This window comes from Leptonychotes weddellii, chromosome 4 (genome assembly GCF_054177405.1).
Source record: "Leptonychotes weddellii isolate Sample4059 chromosome 4, ASM5417740v2, whole genome shotgun sequence".
Lineage (NCBI taxonomy): Eukaryota > Metazoa > Chordata > Mammalia > Carnivora > Phocidae > Leptonychotes > Leptonychotes weddellii.
Window position 1 is genome coordinate 161961389 of NC_138372.1, and position 14799 is coordinate 161976187.

Sequence of the window (14799 nt, forward strand, 5' to 3'; positions counted from 1 at the left end):
ACCCTGCCTCGGAACCCTTCCATTTCAGAGACCCGTTTTTTTTTTTTTTCCCCTCAAACCTCTGACCCTTCAAACCTTCCTGTCTCAGTCTTAGTACATCACCTTGCCTCCCTACTTCCCTGAAACAAAACAAAACAAAACAAAACACAAGTCACAACCCACACATCTTACCTCTATGTGCATCTGTATTTTCCTCATTCCCTTCTGTCACAACAGACAATTGGCTCTTCACTATTGAAAGCTCATTTGCTCTGTGCATTGTAAATGTCATCCCCCTCTCAGGGGCCCTGCTTCAACAAACTGACTCTACTCTCAATTTGTCTTCACCTCCTTCATCTATGCTGACCCCTTCCCGCCAGGCCCAAAGCAGGGCCTAGAAGGCAACCTCAATGGCTTCCCCTACCCCTGCTCCACCACCCGAGACCATCAGTTATCAAGCTGTAGTGACTTCTGCTGTCCTGCATTCTCCACTATCACTACCTGAGCACCTCTCCTTCACCTGGAGCACTGCAGCAGCCCTCTCTTGAGCTCCCAAGGTAGTCTCGGCATGGGTACCAGAGTGACCAGTAGAGAAAAGCAGGATATTATTGTCTGCCTGTAATCGCCAGGATAAAATACTAATTAGTAAGCATGGCACCTAAGTCTTTTCTCTCCTTACCTATATCTGTATCTATCATCTTGTGCTTCTCATCCTTCCTCCTAGCTAAGGCTATATATACTTCCCCTCCTCTCAGGAGCCTTAGTCTTGATCAACCCTTCTCTTCTCTGGTCTACTCAATGTGCACTTCTCTGCCAGATACATAGGCTTTCAAAACTGCATCAGTCTTTCCTACTACAAGAAATCAATAAATCATTAAAGAAGTAACACAAATTAACCTCTGTCTTCTATGTTTCAAGAATACTGATCTGAGTTTTGTATCTCGAGTGTATCATCATCTGCTTACTATTTGTCAGATACTTTGCTTAGTGATTTGTACCTCAATTAATCCTCATAACAGCCAATGAGATGGACTAGTCTTATCATTCCTATTAATGTTCAAGGACTTATCTAAGGTCATCGAGGTAATAAACAGAACAGAATTCAACCAAATGCATTCAGACTCCAAAAACTACACTCATAATAAGTATATCGTTCTGCAGCACCTAAAAGATGAGATGGAAATGAAAAACATATATATATTGCATAATACATAATGTATAATGCATATATATTATAGTTTTTATATTATACATTTGTATATTATATATATATCTATATCAGCTAATAGTATTGTTAATCAATATTTATTAAGCATTTACCATGCAATAGGTATGATACTGAGCATTTAACATATGCTATCTCATTTAATTTTAACACATTAGGTGTCATTATAGTATTATTATACATGATGAAATGTAAGCAGAGTAACTGAATAGATTAAAAATTTTTTTTGTCTGAGATCTTTGAAGCATGAAAGAGTTTTATTTGAACTCTGGGGTGTCTAGCATCAATGACAATGCTTAACCACAGTGCAATACAGAATATGTCACCCAGGGGCTCCTGGGTAGCTCAGTCAGTTAAGCAACCGACTCTTGATTTCAGCTCAGATCATGATCTCAGGATCATGGGATTGGGCTTAAGATTCTCTCTCTGCTTCTTCTGCCCCTCTCTTAAAAAAAAAAAAAAGGATATGTCACCCACTAGTATGCTATGAATCAAAATTCCAGGGAAGAGATTTTATGTACCAAGTAGAGTTATTCATAGTGTCTCCCAAAGTTGAACCAATTTTTTAGCTCTTCATATAAGAGCTGCGCCTGCTCTTATATGAATTCAGGTGGAATATTCCCCACAGTGCCTGAGGCTGGCCCTTGGAGAGGAAGGATTACGTGGATGGTAATATCATGCAGCGGCCAGCAACTTGGGCTCTGGAACCAGAACCAGAGTTGGATCTCAACAGAGTCACAACTGTGTGACTTGGGATGAGTTCTTCTATCTCTTTGCCAGTTTTTTAGTCTTAAAATACAGATAATAATAATCCCTATGTGCCAAGATTGTTTTGTAGATTGATTATAACAATGCAGGAAAAATGCTCAGCAAATGTCTGAAACATATTAAGTGCTCAATAAGCGTTAGTTATTAGTTATTGCTTCACAATGTAGCATGAGATTAAGCTTTATAGTGCTCGTCTCTAAGATTAGATTTATTCCTGTCTTGCCATCATGAGCTCCTTTATGCCAAAAAAAGAAAATACTCTCCTCTTCCTAAAACATCACTGTGTATCTATCCATTCATTCATTTCAATGTGGCAGGCATTCCTCAAGGGTCTAAGAATGAACAATAGTGTATGATTTATGCCTCCAATGACTTTCAGAATAACAGAGGTAGGAAGCCACATATACAAGTAAGCAGGTAACAGTATAAAAATTGCTGCAATCAGGTGCCCCATATGGCAATTTACTACTCATCTTTCAAAACAGGTAAGTGTGGATATCACCTCCCATCTGAGGTCTTATTTGATTTGCCCATAAAAAAATCTCAAACATTTTTCCATCCTCAACTGTTACCATTACCTCATTACTCACTGTAACCATAATATTTTGAAATTTTCAATCTTAAATAAAGGGATATTTGAAGACTGAGACCTGTTGTTTTTGTTTGTTTGTTTGTTACCCTTTCTTAGGACTTTAAGGTTTTGGACAGTACTTGGAATACAGAAGATACTTAGATGTTGGATGATGGATGGAATGGATGGATAGACAGAAGGAGGGATGGAGAGAAGGAGGGATAGAAGAAGGGAGGAACGGAAGGAGGGAAGATGGAAGGAATGGGTAGAAGGAAGGAGCGATAGATAGGTGGATGCATAAATGACTTCAAGAGAAACAGACTGGAGTAAGGCACAAATTTTGGTTGAGAGTAAGACAGAGAAGGGAGACTTCATAGTACAGGGGTGTTTGAGTTCTATCTAAAAGGTGAGTAAGATTTCAGCACAAATACAGTGTATGTGTGGTGGTGGGAAGGTGGTGAGCGTAAAGCATTCTAGACAGAAGGAAAAGTATAATAAAAGCATAGAGCTTTGGAATTTAATGATGTATTAATTGAGTGGCAAGCAGATCGGGGGAGATAAGAGTTGGGACTGGAAGCTGGAGGAGGAGAGCAGAGGGATAGAGACAGAACAAGTCTCAGACCTTGCTCGAAGACCTTGGAAACCACACTAATGAATTTGGATCTTCAAACCATAGCGGTTTCTTAATAGGGAAGCATGCCTCTCTTGCTAAAAGGCTTGACCACAATTGAGGACATTATTTTGTCACCTTGAGCTAAGTACCAGTACTTGATTAAAACTGAGAGCAGGCAGACAGCTCCAATGGTGTTTTCTGGGAGCCTAAATCACAGGGTTTTGGCATCTCTGAATTTAAAGGGAAATTGAAATTGCTTCAGTACTCATTCAGGCTAAAAGTACTTTTAGAATTTCCAAGAGGAACAATTGAAAACACAAATCTGTCTCCTAACAATGCTTAGGCTTTGGGATTCTTCCTGCCTTTATTCTGTTGAATGAGACAGAATGGAATGAATAATAATATCTGACATGCTCTTACATTGCATTTGTAGAGCACTCTCACAAAAATGATTTCATTTGATCTTCATAAAAACCCTGTGAGCTAAGCACTATTATCTTCATTCAGCAGCGAGCAAACAGGCACAGCGATAGTAAGGCAGGCAAGTTTGATTCTCTCACCTCTCTCTTTCTCTGACCCTCCCAGCTGGGGCAAGTTCTGAGGAACTTCACAGCTGATTAAAGCCTTTTCTGGTGATATGTGTATCACAAAAGAGGCCAGAAGTGAAGGGGGGATATAATACATATCGAGAAGTTACTCTGTCTGACACCTGTCATGATTATCAACATATAATCCCCGTCACCACTTCTGGAGGAAGTATAATTGTGCCTACTTTGTAAAAAAGGACACTGACGCTCAGAGAGGTTAATGAACTTGTTCAAGTTGGCCCAGCTGCAAAATGGTAGGGTCAGATTTGAACTCTATCTGTGGCCTCCAACACACACAGACACATACACACACACACACACACACATGCATTCTCTTCTACCACTGCATACCGCCATAATGTTAGGAGTACGGCCTCAGAGCTCAGACTGCCATGTTTGAACACCTGTTAGCCTTGTGACCTTGACAATGGCTTTATGACCTTGAGAACCTGTGCTTCGGGTTCTCATCTCTAAAATGGAGAACATATTAGCACTTATCTCTAGGAGTTGCTCTGCAAATGAACTGTGACAACACATGTCAACTGTTCCAAGACCAGAATCAGTATGAGGTATATGTAGTCTACAGTTATCAAGTGTCTTATGAATCTTTGAAATAATTCCCTTCTCCAGACCCATACCTGATACGCTGATCTCTTATCAATTAGCTTTGGTGGTGCTAGGGTCCAATTGTCAATTAGACTTGACACCATGCTCTCTGGAATGAGTTGGCCTGGAAGCCTGCCTTGTTCCCAACCAGGCTTTTCTACAAGCCTCACTGTGCCAGTTCAATCTAAAGGTTGGCATTCACCATCTGGCCTTTCCTTGCTTGTTCTTCAGCCCCCTTGAATCCCAATTATTTGGATTGGAGCTCTAGAAACACAATTAGCTTTTGCTAGAACCTCTTCAGAGGATGACAACCTAATGCCATGTCCTTAGCATGCTGGTAGGTATTCCTCTATCTGTACCCATATCCTTGGAACAATAAGTCCTGCCATGTATAGCATTTATATTACTGAAGATTTGCTCTGTTTCCTCTTGGCTTGCTTCTGCTTTCTGTTGGAATTTTGCATTGAACATTTATTTTACCTCAGGAGCTATGCAAGGTCATAGAGAAACAACTCCAATCAACCAAGCATGGTCTTTGTCCTCAAAGAGAGTAGCCTGATTTTAAGCAATCCATTATAAAAATAATTATCTGATTAGAGTTGAGAAAAATTTATTTGAAACAGAAATAGATAATTCTTTGAACAAATGTAACAAGAAGACTCCCACCTTGTCTGAGGATTCAGGGAAAGTTCCTTGAAGAGGTGAAAACACAAGTGGTCTAGGACTGCCTGGGAGGCAGCCTTTTTATTCCCACTTTATTCATTCAGATGTTTCTATGAGATGTGGAAGGAATAGAGAAAAAAATAATCATCTCTAACAGGGTCTCAGAGCGGTGGTAGACTTTCCAGTTTTCATGAGTGATAATTATAACATGATTTAAAAAAGTCCTTTTTTATTAAGTACATGGCAGGTATTTTGCTACAGACATCACATCAATCTTGTTTTCTTGGTCTGATAAAAATCGTGTGTCAGACACTTTTCTAGGCTCTGGAAAAACAAAAGCTTTGAGGGAGAACAATGTCTGCCTTCAAAAATGTCACAGTGGAATGGCCCTCACCACAAATCTGAATCATGTCAGTCTGGCTGAGCTAGGTTATGGTGCTGTCATGCCTTTGTTTCTGCTCAGAGCTCCTTCATGTATTAGTTCACAGTTCTGTAGGTCAGAGATCTGGGCTAGCCTCTATTCTCTCTTTAGGGTCTCATAGGCTGAAACCAAAGTGTCATCCAGGTGAGGCTCCTGTCTGGGGGCCCTGGGAAAGAATTCACTTCCAAGTTCATTCAAGTCAAAGGCAGAATCCAATTCCTTGCTGGTGTTGGCTGGGAGTCGCTCTGGGCAAAAAGAGCCTATTCAGAGGTCCTTCCATGTGTCCCCTCCATTTCAGCAGCAGAGAACTTCCTCCTCACCACATCTCCCTCATGCTTCACATGCTTCTCTGACTTCTTCTGCCACCAGGGCAGAGAAACACTGCTTTTCAAGGACTCAGTGTGGTTAGATTAGATCTGCCCAGATAATCTCCCTCTGAACCGCTTACTAGTATTAACTGCACCCGCAAAATCCCTTTTGCTGTATAAGATACCATGATCATGGGGGTAACACCAGGGCACAAAGTTTATGGGGGCCATCTAGAATTCTTTCTACCACACTTAACAAATAGCCCCACAGTTCCAGTGACTGGAAACAATGAAGATGTATTTCTCACCTATGAACAAGTGCATCGGGGGTTGGCTCTAGCCCTGTTCTTCAATGCTTTCGCTCTAGCTCTAGAAAACAGGCTGATGTTGCAGCTGCCACCTGTAGAATCGCCAGTTGCTCAGCAATGGGAATGAGAATGAGCTGGTGGATTGCGCATGAGTTCTTAACACTTCTGCCCAGAAGGCTCACACATCACTTCTGATCACATTCCATTGACCAGAGCAAATGACATGGCCAGATTACCTTCAAGGGGCCAAGGAAGTGCAACCTTGCCATTTGCCTGGAAAAAAGACACCCAGAAATATTTGGAGGGGCTGAACTATTAAGTACCACAGTCCTTTTGATCACCAAATATTTGGTTCACTTTCCTTCTGGCATACAAAATACGCTCACTCTCCTCCCCACCAAGGGGGAAATACAAGTCCCATTTATTTGCCCATCACATTCGACTTCAGAGTTTGGGGATATTTGGGAATCTCCACATCAAGGATTAAGCAGGATACTCTTTATAGTAGGTCTAATGGCCCCCTTGATGTTCTTGCCTCACTTGATAAAGAAGGAAAGAGGCTTCGAAAAGTGAAGGTCAAGCAGCCAATTAAGTGGTTGCACCAGAATAGAAATCTAGGTCTGTCTCTTCACAACAGCCTTGTTACTTCATTCCCAACTGACAGAGTAGGAGGCAATATGGGGGATGCTGACTACCTTCTAAGACCATTCGTCTAGGTGGGGAGTGGAGCACAAAATAGAGAGCCACCCCACTCTGGTCAGGCTACAGTGGACATTGGCAGAGAACAGTGAGAGTGAGGGGGGCCTCATCCCCGTCCAGCAGGTGGAGGATAGGAGAGCGTGGTTGAGCAGATTCTTGAATAATGAGCAAGTTTCCTGGTGGGCAAGAGAAGAGAGGGAATTCCAGAAGTGAGAAAGAGAAGTGGCATGTGTAAAACACAGAGAAGGGAGAGAGGGTCCCCATCAGGGGGGTACCCGGCTCCCCATGTGAAGGGATACCCTTGCAGCCAGCTCTGACTGGTAATAGATCTTACAGGGCTGGGTATGCTCTGCTGGAATTTGGACTTCATCCTGTGGCAGTCACAGAAGGATTTATGAAAGAGACAAAGATAATCCAGGTCTTCCGAGACGTGGATGCCAAAACACAATTCCACAAGCAAGAATGTAATTAGAAGAAATGTCTGTGAGGGAAAATGGGAAGGGGCCAGGGAAGGTAGGGGAAGGAAAGAGGGAGAGAAGGTGGTAGAAGCCTCCTAGAGCTCTAAAGTCAACTAAATGTATCTCAAAATGATAATAACAGCATAGACATATTTAAAGCTAATTAACTATTTAAAAAAATACACAGAAAGCTAAAGTAATTGAAAGTCCTTATCTGCGTGGGGCTGGGTGAGGATAAAGGGTGTGGGGCAGAAAGCCCTTGCTCACTGTTCTCAGCCGTGTGTGTGTGTATCCATTGAATCCTCGTACCTACGTTACTTTAATAAAAATGAAATGTGCATGTAGATATGTGTGTATGTATATATTTAAACCTTATGCATGCATTACTTTAATTAAAATAAAATATGTATGTGTGTTGTATATATGTGTTTGTGTAATTAAATACTGTGGATTTGGTCTAACCTGTATAAAAGAGGGTACCATTTTGAATGCGGTTTTGGGGTGTCTTCCGCAAGAGGCAGGCTCTGCGTGAGATACCTGGCCATTTTTTGTTTTCCTAAAGCTGCCTGGGGCTTTATATAAAAGACTGTTTAATGTAACCTTTCCAGCTGTGCCTATTAACCACTGACCTTTCCTCTTGATGAATCTTCACCCATTTCAGCCTTTGTGTGCAGTTGTGGGAAGAAATGAAGGGGTCCGAAAGGGCTTTCAAAGGGAGGTGTGAGAAAGCTGTAATAAAATTGGCCCTGGGTGAGAGAACGTGGATCTTGGAAATGTGTGCCAAAGCAAATAAGCTCATGGGCACAGATTCACAAATAAGGGTTCTCCAGGAGAAGGGCCGTGGAAACTGCTCTTTGGGAGCAAAAAGTGGCCAAGTACAGAGGGACAGACAAATGACCTGAGTGGATAAGGAAGTGAGAGTCCAGAGCAGCAGGGTCTCCCAGTAGAAAAGTATTACCAGACATGCCACGTACACCCGGACTTTGCTCTCACATTCACACTTGTGTATGTGTGAACGTGCAACACACACACACACACACACCCCTTCTGTACACACATGGCCTGTTTGCACATGGTGTCGACACAGCTGCTTCTGATGACATCATGTGCCTTCAGTGGTTCCCTGGGGACCCTGAAACAAACACCCAGAGAGACACCCAGCCATGCAAGTCTCTCCCAGCCATTCACCTGGTTCTCAGGCCAAAGGCTCAACGGTCTTGCCTTTTCGATTTGAGAAAATACACCTTCTCTCTGCTTATAGGCCATTGCGCCTGGGGCCCCTCACAGACGGGCTACACGCAGGCGTCCTCCCTCTTCATGAGCGCTTGTTCACACTGCACTAAAATGAAAACTTGTTTCGCTTATATCCCCACCTCTACCCGTAGGACCTTGAGGTTAGGGCGGGAGCTGTGTCTGACTTCCCACCAAGTGAAGGGCCTGGCACTTAGGAGGTTCCCAGCTACTATTTCTTCAGGGAATATGCACACTTAGCCTGAGGAGGGTGGGTCTTAGCTGGGGGCAAAATGGAAGCAACAGAGGCAGCCTCTCTTCACCATCTTGCTTCAAGGCTCCTCACCATCTTGCTTCAGAGCTTCTTTCTCCCAACTCAAGTCACACTGTCCTTCCTACATTTATTTCCATTCCTTCTGCTTCTTAGAAAAAGCAGAAATAAAACCAGAGGGAGGAAGCTGGTTACATTTAATGTGCCAATGGTCTGCATTAGGTGATTCACCCCCAAGAGTTTGCCTTCTGTCTCCCTTATCCTTTGCTCTTACAAGCTTCTCCAAGCACTCCACGCACTGGTCAGAGTTCCTGGGAGATTCGCTGTGTGGTTTCAACACATTTTTTCATTAAGATCACAGTAATTCACGGGTGAGGTATTTTCCTTCCTGTTTTAAAGTTGAGGAAATGAAAGCATGGAGATACACACTCTCTTTTGTCCGGGGTCACAGAGCTAGAAAGCGGCAGAGCTGGGGTAGAGCTCATTCGCAGGTGACTGAAAATTGGTGCCCACTTTCACCTGGGCACCTGGTTGCTTCTCAAGTGAATTTCCTTGAGGAAGACTCTGGTATTTTCTTGTGAAATCCCTCCATTTTATACATGAAGGAGTTGAAGTCCAGTGGAGGGAGGTGACTTGCTTAATGCAGACAGCTGATAGCCTTTCCCTGTCTCATTTAAGAACATACTCATTATGCTCTTAATAGCTAGGCCAATAGATTGGAGGGCTGATGAAAAAATATCTGAATAATACTTAGGTGACTGGTTGAATCAGGTGTATGCATTTTGAAGGCAGAGCTTTGATGTCAGGCAGGTCCAAATTCAAATCCCAGCTCTCCCATTTATCAGTTGTGAAAGGAAGGAGCTAACTTTGCTGAGTATCCATTTAGTCCTAGGGTTATTGTAAGTATTAAATGAGATGAAGCATTGAAAACACTTAGCATTTTGTCTGGAGCCCAGTGTGGGCATTGTAGAGAAGTGCTATTATCTTTATAATTCAGCTTGCCAAGTATAGAAGTGTGCTAAGTGTGTTATGGAGAGTAAAGACGGTGGAGACCAGTTCTTGCCCAGCATGTAAGTCTGCATACATCCATTACAAGTTTTCCAAATTCCTATCTAACATTCTTCATGGGTTAGGCTTTATAATTCTTATTTTCTTGTTATTTCTAAAATGCCAGGGATTTTTTTTTTTCAAAATTACACTGTGAAAAAAAACAGGTCGTTCTGTTCTTATATGCCACAGCTTCTTTCTAAGTGCTTTAATCTTTTTTTTTCACTCATCAGATCTGGAACTTAAGAAAGTATGGTTATGGAGAAAATTATGACATTATTAATAAAAGAAATGCTTTGAGGTCACACACATGACTGAGACATTGGCTTTTAAGGCTTCAAGTTTGCTAGAAGTACTTGCAATTTCAGAAAGGATAGCTATGGTCTTAAAAGACAATTTTCCTGTTTTTTTTTTTTTTTAAGGTTTATTTATTTGAGAGAGAGAGAGAACATGTGCAAGCAGGGAGAAGGGCAGAAGAAGAGAGAGAATCCCAAGCACAAGACCCCGATGTGGGGCTCAATCCCATGACCCTGAGACTGTGACCTGCGCTGAAATCAAGAATTGGCTGCCTAACTGACTGAGCCACCCAGGGGTCCCAACAATCTGTCTGTTGAAATAGATTACATGCAAGAATGGGGGTATGGTGGGGTGGGTGGGGAGAAACTCATAAGCTTTAGAGTCAAGAATACCAGTTTTCAAATCCTGGGAGCATCACCTATAATTGCGACTTTGGTCGCAATTGGTAAGCCCTTCGAGTCTCAAATTTCTTATCATAAAAGAAGGATTTCAATTTTTACCTTGCAATGTTTTTATGAGCCTTAAATGTGAGCTAAATATCCAGTCTTTCCACTCTCCACCGAGAGTGCTCACAAATAATAACAATTTCTTCTACCATGTGGAGCCAGAGTGCTCTGCATTTGAACCCAACTCCACCACTTGGTAGCAATGTGATAAAGTTAGTCTTTGAACCTGAGTATCTGTAAATAGAATGGAGATAATACCTGCATTATGGGTCTGTCATGAATAGCAAATGAACTAACTTAATAGTGTCTGGTGTGCTGTAATGATCCGGTAAATGTCTCTCTCTCTCTCTTTCCATTCCTCTTTGCCCCGTGATGACTATTTATGCATCCAGACACTTTCCTTTTGCACAGGATGCTGAGTTTGCAGAATCAAGGCTGCCGCAAGACTGTCTTATCATCTTCATTTCCACAAGCAGAGGTCACGCAGCCAATAAAGGAAACGGATGACAAGCCACCAAAACTTTCCACCTCATGCTCCTCTCTCTGCGGAGAAACCTTGTGGTTTACAGCCAGGCTCCCACTGTCACCAGCGCCCTCTCATGGGGCTTTGGGGCTGGCTGCACCATGTTGGACACCCTTCTTTTGCCTATGCCTGCACAATAGCCAAACAAATCAGGTCCCTTGGTTCTCAGTGGGATTTACCAACCTCTGATCCAGTCCAATACTATAGACCCATTATATGGGAAAGAAATGCTGCTGAATGTGATGGTCTAACTTGATTATATGGTTGTGGTCCATACATGTATTCAAACATTACATATTGTGTGTCCACAATGATCCAGTCATTGTGCAATGCGTTGGGATTACACTAATCAGTAACATGGGAATGGTTCCTAATTTATTACTTTGGGGTGGGGAGAGGGACAGACAATTCACAAGTAAATAAATAAAGGAAAATCATTATGAAATGCATTGTCCCTATTTGGATTTATGTCTTTTAATGGCATCGGAATAGACAGATCTGGTTTTAAATATTAAATCCTCTGATTATTTGCTGTGTGATTCAGGGCAAGTTACTTAACCTTTCTGAACCTCAATGACCTTATCTCTAAACTGGTACTAATAAGTATAACATACCAACAAGAGTTGCTCTTAGGTTTAAACAAAATACAGCATGCAAGTGCTTAATATGTGTCTGATACGGTTGTATAATATGTAAGGAATCAAAGAAGACAAATTTTAGGGGCACCTGGGTGGCTCAGTCAGTTAAGCGTCTACCTCTTGATTTCAGCTCAGGTCATGATCTCAGGGTCACGAGATGGAGCCCTGCATCAGGCTCCAGGTGGAGTCTGTTTAAGATTCTCTCTCTCCTCTCTTTCCCTCTCTGCCCCTCCCCTCATTTACACTCGTGCTCTCTTTCTCTCTCTCAAATAAATGGGTGAATAAAAAAGTCTTTTAAAAAAAGAGGACAGAAGCTCCTGGGTGGCTCAGTCAGTTTAGCATCTGCCTTCAGCTCAGGTCATGATTCCAGGGCCCTGGGATTGAGTCCTGCATCCGGCTCCCTTCTTGGCAGGGAGCCTGCTTCTCCCTCTCCCTCTGCCTCTGTGCTCTCTCTCTCAAATAAATAAATCTTATTAAAAAAAAAGAGGACAAATTTTGAACACATACACATTTACACACATGCACAAACACATGCATTTTTGCCCCACTAGCCACTAATTCATTCCTTATGTGCTCCCCATTCCTATTCTCCCACCTTTCTTTGCCCTTAGCAATACTTATTCTATGTACTAGTTGCATAATTTTGCATGAGTTACTTAACTTTTCTGAGCTACACATGTAAAATGATGATAGCAGTACTTTGCAGGGCTGTAATAAGGATTCAGTAACTACTACTGAAAGTGTAAAGTACCCACCTAATATTGGAAGCTTAATAAATGCTGATTTCCTTCCTTTCTCATTCCTTCAGCCTAAAAAATGCATATGCTGCACACTTACAAAAACAAAGCGACAGAGATCATCCAACGGTATGAAAGAACACACAGACTATTTCAGGCAGTGTCCACATCTTTCTGTGCAATTGTCATCCAAATCCAAGGTCAACTATCTTCCTCCCAGGCCCAAATGCTGCCTAAATTATCACTTTAATATTTCATGATGGTATCTGAAATAGTCATGTTAGTGGAATGCCTGTGTGTTTATTAGGTGCATGCCAAGGGCAGGGAACTCCCAGGAGAGGGACTGAGCTCTCCAAGCTCCAGCATGAAAATATCGTAGTGGACTTCTATAGTGGGGGAAACATTATCCACATCTGAGTAAGGGTAGAGTACTGATTTGGCTACAAAAAATTAGGCAAATGAACATAAAAGTCCTATTACAACCTTAAAATGACTGCTCTTTACAAATTAGTAATTTTAATAGTAGGTAGATAGACTTCATTTTTCACTACAAACATAAAGTTGATCATTCTCATTTATTCTAAATATACTACAAACTTCCTCAGACTCCATTAGTTCCGTGGAATTTTCTATAATTGACAATACAGTTTAGATGTAATCTTGGATGTTATGTTCACAGGACAGGAATTGATTACTGAACAGGATGGATATTCAACACCATTGAATTCTGAGTTATTTCCACTGGATTGCTGATAAATGTTTAAAAGCTAGAACCCAAATTTGCGGTGTTTACCAACTTCTGTGGTGAAAATACTCCCACCATGCCTGATTTCAAGCTGTTTGTAACAATTGACTTGCAAAATTTCTGAGCTGGTTCCCGCACACTGCTGGTTTTATGTGACCTGCAATGCTAGCTACTGGGGGTAGAGATAGAGAGTGAGCACTAAATTCACACTAGCTTCAACAAACGCCACTGACCTATTCAGAAGATTGCAAAAAGCGCTCAACTGGCAATAAGAAAATCTAGATTCGTTTTTTAGTATTTTCCCTAAATAACAGGTTTATGTAAAAATGCATGACCTCAGTGTCAATATTTTCATGTATTGCAAAAATAATGTTGAGATGATTAAATGAGAATATATTGTGCAAAACTGTAGCCCCAGTGATAGAGTATAAAATGATTCAATGGTAATATCCCTAATGTACTTCAGCAGTAAGATATTTGATGTTGGGACACAGGAGGTAACATTTCATCAAACAATGAGGGAAGCCTCAAACAGAGACAGCTCTTCCTACCAAAAGAAGAAATCCAAACACCAGTCTCCACAACCATAGATTTAACGAGAAAAAGCCCCAGGGAGGCCACATATTCAGAATGAAGCATTTGGATTACAGATGATGATAACAATGATATAATTAATAACAGTTAATAATTAGCCAGTGCTTACTACATATGTACAAATTGTTTTATTTTAATTACCTCGTGTAATCCTCAGACAATCCATCTAAATGGCAGTTAAACATTCCATTAAAAAGTTGTTTGCAATTTTGATTCATTTTCTAAAGTTGGTGGGTTTTCAGTAAAGAAATGAAATTCAGGGCACCTGGGTGGCTCAGTTGGTTAAGTGACTGCCTTCGGCTCAGGTCATGATCCTGGAGTCCCGGGATCGAGTCCCACGTCGGGCTCCCCGATCAGCAGGGAGTCTGCTTCTCTCTCTGACCCTCCCCCCTCTCATGCTCTCTATCTCATTCTCTCTCTCAAATAAATAAATAAAATCTTTAAAAAAAAAAAAAGAAATGAAATTCAATTTCAACCATGATTTTGAGAAGCCAAAGCTTTGCTGGGAGGAGCAGGATAACCCCCCTTCCAACTTCGAAGTTCAACATTTATCCTCATAATCAGAATGTATTAACACCTTAGAAACAATTGCTCACAGTATTTTCCACTTCATTCCCGAAGCATCAGATATTTGGAATGAAATTTACATGTTCCTGATTTCTTCCATTTGACTCAGTGCTAAATGCCAAGGCTCTGATAGAGGAAGTGAATGCCCAGAATATCTGGCAAAACTAGAGGGGGGCAGGGGATGGGTTAGCCCAGTGATTGGTATTAAGGAGGGCACATATTGCATGGAGCACTGGGTGTTATCCACAAACAATGAATCACGAAACACGACATCAAAAACTAATGATGTACTGTATGGTGACTAACATAACATAATAAAAAAATTATTAAAAATAAATAAATAGATGATGGGAGGGGCAAGATGGCAGGGGTGTAGGAGACCTAAATTTTGTCTGGTCACAGGAATTCAGCTAGATAGGGATCAAACCCTTCTGAACACCTACGAACTCAACAGGAGATCGAAGAAAAGAATAGCAGCAACTCTCTGAACAGAAAAGC